Below are 10,897 nucleotides of genomic sequence, written 5' to 3' on the forward strand. Positions count from 1 at the left end.
TAGGAAACCTGATTATAAGAACCATCTGTCCTAATGACATACAAGGTTCTATTTTGCAGTAATGATTTGCTCGATTGTACTGTGCTCCCGAATAGCACATGCTAATTTCATTTATTGAGCAGCTTTATCTTTTTATGCACTTTTACTCTGTCTTTAATCGTTAACTTCATTTTCCCATTACATTTTAAACCATAATTAGAGTGCTCATCCACTGACCTTTGTACTCTTGCGCATATACCAGTTTTTTAACAGAAGTCCCGATCTAAATTACCCGGTACTTCTTCAGTGTAGTTTTGTTGATGCCTCTCACAGCTCAGTTTTTAATTTACAGACGAGCTTTTTCTGATCTTTTGCAATGCTGTGTTTTCTTATTTTACTTCTACATTAATATTATTCAGCACATTAAACGTTTACAGTACAAAATCTTTTCATGTCTTAACTTTCTCGTTATTGATGTATTCGCATAACAACAACAACTATAATAATAATAATAATAATAATAATAATAATAATAATAATAATAATAATTTCATGGAAAAATATTAAGAATTATTTCAAATACGCATGGGTAAATATATTCGTCCCATTAAACTATCTTTTACTCATAATGTTTTGTCACTGCTGCATTTTAAAAGATGATTCTGTTTACGTTATATTAACAATATCCTTTTCAGCTTAACCGCATTATGTTTTCACACTCACACTCACTCACGTGTATATACATATATATATACATATATATATATATATATATGTATATATATATATGTGTATATATATAAATATATATATATATATATATATATATATATATATATATATATATATATATATATATATATATATATATATAACACGAAGACAGCTCTGTAAACATAGTAGGAATTGACCTGACGGAGGCACAGAAGACATTCCTGAATTTGGGACTTCCGTACAACTTCATGGAAGCCCTATCCTAAGGTAAAGTGGATCCAAGGAAAAGTACCCATCGACCGCCTTCATGAACACAACAAGAGAAAACGGTAAACATTAGTTCTACCTTTATTGAAAATTTGAAAAAATGGTCTGTTAAAGAGGTAGACAACGCATACCATTCTCCAGCAAGATCCTGAATAAACCCTTCGGGTAGCTGCCAAGAAACTATGGCATAGACAAGACTTAATCTTGAGGAGAAGAGATCACCATTCATCTCTATCTTGCACTCACTCTCGGGCCTCCTGGATGAACAGGGCTTTCATTTATTTATATATATATATATATATATATATATATATATATTATATATATATATATATATATATATATATATATATATATATATATATTATATATATATATATATATATATATATATATATATGTGTGTGTGTGTGTGTGTGTGTGTGTGTGTATGTGTGTGTGTGTGTGTGTGTGTGCGTGTGTGTATATATGTGTGTAAATTGTTCCACACTGTATTCTAACCTTATGCCTCCTGACCGTTGATGGATGTTTGCTTTGCAAAATAAGATTTTTTTTTTTATTTCTGATCAACTTACTTTGCTAAAACCGTTATCTTAGTCGTATCCACGTAAGAATTTCGTTTTCGATCTTGGTAGATAAAAATATGGGCGAAAGGGTTGTGAACTGCAGCAACGCTAAAAACAATTGAATTCCTTTTTAGTTTTCTGTAAAAGAAAACTATTGTGGCGGCTGTGTCCATCCGTCCGCACTTTTTCTGTCCGTCATCAGATCTTAAAAACTACTGAGGGTAGAGGGCTGCAAACTGGTATGTTGATCATCTTCCCTCTAATCATCAAACATACCAAATTGCAGTCCTCTGGCCTCAGTAGTTTTTATTCTATTTAAGGTTAAATTTAGCCATAATCGTACTTTTGGCACCGCTATAGGTACCGACAACACAGGCCACCACCGGACCGTGGCTGAGTTTCATGGAGCGCGGCTAAGGGTTTCATGGGCCGTGGCTAAGGCTACCACCGGACTGTGGCTGAGTTTCATGGGCCGTGGCTGAAAGTTTCATAGAGCATTATACGCTGTACAGAAAACTCGATTGCGCCGAAGAAACTTCGGCGCATTTTTTACTTATGTTATTGCCATTCCCTGAGCGATACTGTGATGGCATGTTACCTCGGCGTTATTTCATATGTATTATTGGTCGCGATCGATCCTCTCTCTCTCTCTCTCTCTCTCTCTGGCGAAGCCATCTAAGGGCTTCCTGCATGTGTGCATTGGCTCTTATTGCTTTTGTTATTTAGACTAAGAATGGAAAATGACTGGAGTGGATATCATTGTTTATTCACAATGAACAGGGTTTGCGAGGAGCCCATTCAAATGAATGTAAGAAAAACCATAAAAAACCAAAGAAAAAAATGAAAAACAAACTCACTGGGAAATATACCCGCCGAGTGACTCGGTGGAGAGGTTTCGGAACATTTCATGATCTTGAGGCAGAGAAGCATAATAGTGCATAGGACGATGATAACATGATACATGTAGAATCACACAGCTGTTTGCACCAGATACCGAGGGAAAACAGTGCTGCCCGTTTGGTGTAACTTCTTGCTCAAGAATATCACCTACAAAACAGGAACATGCATAGTAAAAGCGATAGAGACTGCCAGTGTGGGTTTAGAAAGAGATCAGCAGGGAATGAGATATTAATCATCTGGCAAGTAATGAAGAAATACTTTAAAGATAGGGAAATATTGCAGAATATTGTAGACTCATAACAGCTCTATATCTGTATCTGTGGACCATTCTAATGGAGTATATGATATTTTTGAAATACCTTAACTTGTTAAGATGTCCTCCAGTAAGCAAGAGGTGTGTTCATATAAAACGATAAGAATGCTCATTTGTCTCTTCATCTAATTCGGGACCAGAAAAAGTATATGAAGCATCAAAGAAATATAAGACTTATCCACTTAAAAAAGGAAGTATTAATAATTTTGTCGTTACAGGAAATGTAGACGTAACTGGGCATTACTTATAAATCATTGACACGCTAACCACGAAATGAGGGGGCGTCAAAATTGCGTTAGAGGTAAACACAGTTAATAAGCTGTTAAGAAATCAGAGGAAAATAAATATCTGTAAAAGTCGACATTCAGGCAAGAGGTACAGATATAGACAGCGGATTTATTACTACAGTTTGCTTTCAGTCATAAGGAGAAGAATACAATGAACCAGCAAACTGAGAATCTTTAACGGCTTTATAAGACCCGTTACACCATGTGGCTGAAACGAAAGCTCAATATGAAGATGTAATATTAGCAGTACCCGTGTTTGATCCAGAGCAGGGGTCGTGGCAGAGTTGGCACATGTTAATTAATTTTTGCTTTCCTAATAACTGATCATTTCTTTCTGTATTTCGAATTACTTTCCGTTACTTCTTTCAAACGAACTCTGTATTTTGTATGCTTGAATTTCAAGTCAGTGGCTCCTGTGGGCTTGTTCCATATGGACAGGGTTCATCTTCTGAGTGATAATAATAATAATGAAGTTAACCACATAACAAAACAGCGTTTTCCCCAGACTTCATAAAGTCCTGAGCGACGTTGAAGCCACTGAAGAGGGTGAGGCCCGAATCTGATGAATAGCTCTGTCGAGCGTCACGATGCTTAGAGTATGCGTGCAGCTTGTTCGCCTCACCAAGACTGAACAGTTATACACCTATGTCTATCCTGATATTATCCTAAAGAACGACTATTACAGGGAGTGGTATATGGTGGGATATCACGGGTAGGTACTACGGTTGTTCATGGAGGATTACGAACGTACCGGAAACTGAAGTTCTTTAAGATAACTCGACAGATGGCACAGAGCAAAGGTGTTTCTTACCGGCGCAGCGACAATCGGTTTTGAGTCCCCCTGAGAGGCAGGAGTGCTTCAGACGTTTTACTTTCGTTTCCTTCCGCGCACCAGCTCTCACTTCCGTTATAATTACCTAAGTCATAATTGTTTGTTAGAATCATATTGTACAACGTGTGTATAAATGTCTGCTCGTACGCGTTCGTGCGTGTGTTTGTGATTTTGTCAATACGAAACCCATTTTGTCCATGCATGCAATATTTACGTTAAGTTAAAACAAAAGAATATTTTGGAGGCAGGGCAGCCGATCGAGACTACGGTCTATCCTCAAAGCCAAATCAAAGTCCTTCAAAAGAAGGCATCGTGCTTACCCCATACAAAAAATGGGAACAAAAGCACGTTAGAAGAAGAAGAAGAGGAATCAAATTTTCGGAGGTTTAAGAAACATTGAAAACATGAGGCCAAAATGTAGTAGGTTATTTAGTAAACAGTTGGCATTTACGCTCTCCTAAAATATTTTGGAATCGCGGGAGGCGTTAGTCCACGAATGCCCATCCCGTCAACTACTATGAGAGAGATTTGTTTTATTCATATCGGGTAAAGTCGTTTGCATGAACATAACAGCCGCGTGGGAAAGTCTACGGGCTTTGCGCCTACAATTTCATATGGCGGTAGACTATTTTTATTCGAGTTATTGCTGCTCCGTTATTGGAGTTCATGTCGTTTCCGCGATTTATACTGAAGATTCCCCTCTCCCTTTCAAATCTCGCTGGTTTCATTTATTTTCCGTATTTTGAAGCTATACAAGTAATTATACTCTAGTTTCTAGAGAGTCATAGTAAATTATTCTTTACTACAAAAGTTGAAAATAAATGAAATTCCGATAGGGCGACCTGATACTATACTTATATTTTTGTCGGTAGTTTTGCAGTTCATCGTTATGTTCATTCATGATATTGATAGGCAGTTGTGCATATTTGGTTCGCTTAGTGACCCAAATAAGAGCACCTATAAGACGGACAGTCATTGTAAGTAATGAATCTAGGATGTCAGTTTTCGTTAAGAATGCCTCTTTGCACGGTATAAATGTTTGCTCGTTAATCTGATCGTAGAATTGGTATAAACCTTTATATGTAAAAATTTGATAACATTTTGAAACCATATCTAAGTATGTAGAAACAAATAAGCTCTTAATTTAATATTTACCCTACCCGGATGCACTTGTATTATGCTAGAATTAAAAATACAAAACTTTCAAAAGTTAGTCTGTGAGTACCGAATTTGTACTAAACTAAGTTGATGAGAATCGCCAATTATGTATTATGAATTTAATTTTAGTATACAGTTAGCCTCCAGGATGTGGAAGTCTATCGCTCAAGTATACAAAATGAGGTAGGTTTCAATAAGTTATGCGTTAATAGGCATGATATTGAATTTCTGCTTCCAAGAATTTACACGTCCTTGTTACTCCTGAGTTATAAATTTGCTTACCATTATAACTCCTTGTAAATTTTTAAAATCTTTTTTCACAAATTTCTGTTTCTTCTGTTACCTTTACCTGAACCATACTTCTCTTATCTTCCTTGTCTTTTGCCCAGACCTGATTAGGTCTCTGGTACCTGGGACAGGGTACTTTTCAGTCTCTACCGGTTAAGGTAATGATATCAGACGTTGCATGTTCCTGTCTAAGGCCTTGTTTGGATTTTTTGGTAATAATATATATATAATATATATATATATATATATATATATATATATATATATATATATATATATATATATATATATATATATATATATATACACATATACATACATACATATAATATACATATATACATATATATATATATACATATATATATATATATATATATATATATATATATATATATATATATATATATATATATATATATATATATACACACATACACACACACACACACACAAATTAACTTCGCAGTTTTATTCGTTTCCCCTTGTGACCTTTTCTTCGTTCCCTGTTCATCTGACTGCGGAGGCTAATAAAAACGGGAAGCATTTGTCAAAATGAATGACAGAAGTATTTTCTAGGCAGTCCATTATCTTCGTCCTTTACCCTTTTATCCCCTAGTGATTAATGGGAGGTGGGAAATTGATATATATGCTGCGTATCATGAATCTCCCATCCATTAATTTAAAGGGTTTTAAGGATTTCATGAATGCGGCATTTAATTACTTTTTAGATTTTATATCTTATTTACACTACTATTCATTTTGAGATTGTTGGTGGTGACATCCAGCACTTCTATAAGGGCGGTTTTTATAATGGAACAAACTTAGCGATATTATCTATAATAGATACAATGAGTTTTATTTCAGTTTTTTCAATTAGCTTATGACTTAAGGCCTTTGTGCTTGCTATGATAAGTTTATTGATTGACTGATTATGAAATTTAGTTCTTGAAGACCAAGCGCCGGAACCCATCAGGATTATTTTCAGTAAATATGAGGCGAATTATAATATTTTCCACTTATGCTACCAAACAAATACGTAGTAACATTTCGCCTTTACTGTGAGGCCAAAGTGACAAATCTTAAGAGATTTTTTTTTTTTGGACTGTCACTCTTCATGCAGATAGTTTTTTTTTTTTTTTTTATCGTATTCACGAAGAAAACGTTCAAAACTTTTCCGAACGAAAGTGTACGGAATCTCCTTTAACATATTTTGTTGGTACAGTATTTAATAATGTTTCTGACTATTTAAAGGAGGTGTATTATTGTATTCTTATTTTATAATGTTTTGTTTTATTTTTCTAGAATATGTGTGGTTACTTAATGTCATATTTAATTTTTCTTATTAATTTTAACTTACCATCACGCGCGCGCACACACAAACACGTTTTATATATAGACTGTATGTATGTGTATGTAAAAAATATATATATATGTGGGTGTGGGTGTGTGTGTGTGTGTGTGTGTGTGTGTGTGTGTAGATAGATAGATGCAAAGAGAGTAGTGTTGTCAGAAAATAGATTTCAGCATCCTCTATACCGTTTACGCAGTTAAAGTCTCAGTTCAGACAAGAGTTTTAATTATGGTTCCTTTCAACAAAGTAGCAGATTTCTGCGATACTTTTAGTGATCCTCTAAAATCGGTCGTCGCACCGCCTTTTAAATTGATCATACTTGTAAGGATGAATGAACAAAACGAATTTTAAGATGTTTGGGGATGATTAAACATGAGAAATTCTCCTCCCCCCCTGTGTGTATGTATGTATGTGTGTGTGTGTGTGTGTAATATATATATATATATATATATATATATATATATATATATATATATATATATATATAAAACCTTGTATTATATATATAAAAACCTTGTACTTATATCACACATATATATATATACACATACAAATATATATATATATATATATATATATATATATATATATATATATATATATATATATATATATATATATATATATTATATGTGTGTGTGTGTGTGTAACTGAATCACGGACATCTGGAACGTGATGAATATATAAATAAAGATAAAATGATAAAATCCACGAAGGAAAGGGAAACGCTGGAGTGCTGCGTGGCCTTTCGACTGTCTGCCGTCCTTTACTTAGCAGACTGAAGGAATATGAAAGTAAGTTTACAAAGAAAGCTCATATAAATGACAGATGTAGATTACAAAGGAATAAGTAAAAGGACAGACAGTCGAAAGGCCTGCAGGAGACTCTAGTATTTCCCTTTCTTTCGTGGATTTTATCTTTTATATATATATATATATATATATATATATATATATATATATATATATATATATATATATATATATATATATATATATATATATAGCCATTTTTTTTACTGTTGTTAGATAAAAGAATTACCTTCGAACCGAATAATCCAACCAAAGAAATAAGTGAGTATTGTTATTTGGAATATGAATGGGATTAAGTCAAGTAGACTAGTATGATTATCGAATAATCCTTTATATTGGAATTAAAGTAATTTTCCAATTCATTACGACGTACTGGTCAAATTTGTTTCGTGGACGACTTAATTATTTGATAACATTTCCAACATACTCGTGCGACTATTTGCTTTTATATATTAGAACACAGTGACGTTATTAACCGTATTCAAGCGCTTTACCCTTAAGTTTCTATACTGTAAGGGCGCAAGCTAATATCAGAGGAATGAGGTGACAAATAAACTTCAGGTGAGACTGTGAAAAAATGTGAGTTAGAGTAAGTCGATAGCAAGAGCTATAGGTCAGCCATAAATTGTAGATGTGCTCTCTGGGTCGCTTTAGTTTTCATGCGATATAGACAGTCCTTGGAAAATGGGACTTCTGTGTCAGCTGCATGGCATATACAATGAAATGATCAGTTTGTAAACTATTTCGTTGTATTCCCATATAGAATCTTACCTGATGAGATCGCTTGGCGGTCGAATAAAAGGAAAAAGGCACAGAAGTGTTGATCGTTTCGCTTTTGTTACTCCAGGCGAATTATGCGGTTATGATGAGTTCCTACCAAAAACAATTTATGAAATGTTCTATATATTATTCTTTAAGTTTTGCGTTCGTTAGGAAGGTAAGAGATCGCCACTTGCTTTGAACTGTCATTGTTCCCGGTACAAATGAAGTTTCCTCGATGAAAAGGCAAACACAATATTTAGTTAGTTAAAAAATGGTTGAAGCGCGTGCCACACCAGACAAGTAAGCGAGGATGAGAGACACGGAGGAATTTAGCAACGCGTCCGATCTGCACGCTGGTTGGTGCCACACTGTTCATTCTAACCTGAGGGTGCCTCATTGCCGAATGTCGCCGTTTGCCAAGGTTTGATTTTTTATGCTAATTGATTATATAACTTCATCTGTTCATTTCGTGTACTTCTCGGCTGAGACAATTGTTTCCTTATTTCGTATTGCTTCCTTATCAGATGACTTCAAGACTTTCTAGGCCTTGAAATGCAGTGACACTGCGATTACGTCATTGCGCGCTCTTTCTCTTTCTCTCTCTCAACTTCTTATTGTAATTTTGTGTTATTGTTACAGTGCTGCATTTATATATATCTGTCTGTATTCCTTCCTCTGTCTTTCCTCATTTTATTTAGGTATCCTTAATAATCACTTTTCTGGATTTCCACTATATTTAATTATCTAATATTGTACTTCGTGATGCCGCCTTATTTTGCTGCTTAGGGGTTTTGTTAAAGAACACAGCAAGACGCCCTTGCGTTAATTATGCCCCCTACAGCTTACTCCGGATGGCTTAATTACTAATGTGCTTCTGAAATAGTAAAGAAATTGAAAGTGCTCCAGTAAAACATTAAAATTACTTTCAGGAAGTGTGTGTCTGTGATCTCGAAATACTACTGTCCGACAGTTTGCATAAACGATACAAAGTTTGTAAAATGTACGTTAACTTAACGGTAAATAATCGCCGGAGGTTCACGTTACCTTGACGGAATCGATTTCAGTATCATAGCGGGAGGAGAATGGAATGTCCTCGGTTGTCTCTGGTACGTATACTGTACGTTTTCTAGAAACACTTATAAAATTTAATCGTTAACTTATCACATTGCCTCTCACCAGTAATTAAAAGGTACAGTCGCACCGACAGTTAGCAATGAGACTTTCCTCTCACAAGCCGAACTTTCGACTGATGGTTTAATGGTTCTTTGCAAAACCCCAATCAGCAATTAAGGGTTTCCTTCACGAAGCCAATTAACATAATTGTAACGATTCCTTTCAGAGCCTTAACAGGCAGTAACAGGTTCACTGCATAGTCCACAGTCAGGATCAGATGTTCACTTTACAAGGCCAGTTAGCAATTGCAGATATCTTTCACAATCCTAATAACTAATTGAAAGTTCTCTTCACAATCATTATTCTCAATTAATTGTCCTAATTACGACCCCAATTTAAAGTTTCCTTTCACAACCTCAATTATCTGAGGTTAACAGAGTTCGGTTAACAATATTAGCATTTTCAAAACCTCGGTCAGAAGTGAAAGGTTTATTTAACAGCCTCAGTTAGTAAATATTCTTTAAAGTGAAAATTGATAGCAAAAGGTTAATTTCATAAACATAAATGATAGTGAAAGGGAAGCCTAGAACTCCAGAATGGATCCCCACATCTGCTACTAAGCACAAAAAAATCGACGAAAACCCAAAGTTATTCAACAGTTTCTGTTAGTACAATTTCAGGTGAATATAAATTGATAATTAATTGGGTTTTGGTAAAGGTTTTGATATAGAAAGTAACCTTACAGCCTCAATTGTCAAAGGTTCATTTCACGACCTCACGCATTGTAATTTTCGTTACCCAAACTCGATTTGCAATGAAAGGCTCGTTTAAAAACTATTTTGAGGCGAAAGATTCCTTCTTAGGCTAAACTGACAGTGAAATATCACTCAAATCCAGAGCTAGCTATTGTAACGTTTATTTCGTAACCTCACGTAGAAAGGAAACTTTAATTTTACAACTCCAGTGAGCTATTAAATTACTCTCATAACTTAAATTGGCGGTGTGGGGTTCTTTGTTCAACTCCTAGTGGAGTTTCAAGATTGCTCTCATAGCTTCAATTGTGACTGGTAATTCACTTTACAGTGCTATTTAACAGCAATACGTTCGTCATTCTCTTCTGTCAAGCTGATCTTATTCAAGTTTTTATCATATTGACAGAAATCCACTAAACTAAAAAAAAAAAGTTTAGACATAACAAGTTAACGTTGATAATTGATTTGTTGTGTGTACTGTACCCTTGTTCATAAATTACGAGGATATGATGAGTAATTCTAGTATTGTTAGGTATACTGTAATGAGGCCTATTGTCCGTTAATGGAATGCGAAGTGCCAAATGAGAGGCAGCGAGATTGCTATCGATTCCGCTCTTTCTCTCGGTTTTCAGCGCCTTTTACGGGTGTCGATGCCCTACTGTAGACTTTATGCAACAAGCACAAAGAGATAGATTTAGAAAATGAGGCTGGCCCAGAAGAGGTAGATCAGCCTCTGGACAGATGAGAGATTAAAGGAAAATTGGAAATGGTTATAGGGTACTTTCCCAAATACAGAAAAC

At 34.9% G+C, this 10,897-nt stretch overlaps 1 protein-coding gene and 1 long non-coding RNA gene across 2 annotated transcripts in view; one reads left to right on the forward strand and one right to left on the reverse strand.

The window, feature by feature from the left end:
- LOC136825013 (uncharacterized) overlaps nt 1-8,602 on the reverse strand; it is a 110,965-nt gene extending 102,363 nt beyond the window's left edge. Inside the window, exon 1 of the mRNA XM_067081046.1 lies at nt 8,242-8,602. The gene's annotated coding sequence lies outside the window, so the exon portion shown is untranslated. The remainder of the gene's footprint in view (nt 1-8,241) is intronic.
- Nucleotides 1-10,897, forward strand: part of LOC136825014 (uncharacterized) — a 653,512-nt gene that overhangs the window by 479,527 nt on the left and 163,088 nt on the right. The gene's annotated exons all lie outside the window — the stretch shown is intronic.

The sequence above is a fragment of the Macrobrachium rosenbergii genome, chromosome 36 (assembly GCF_040412425.1).
Source record: "Macrobrachium rosenbergii isolate ZJJX-2024 chromosome 36, ASM4041242v1, whole genome shotgun sequence".
Classification (NCBI taxonomy): domain Eukaryota; kingdom Metazoa; phylum Arthropoda; class Malacostraca; order Decapoda; family Palaemonidae; genus Macrobrachium; species Macrobrachium rosenbergii.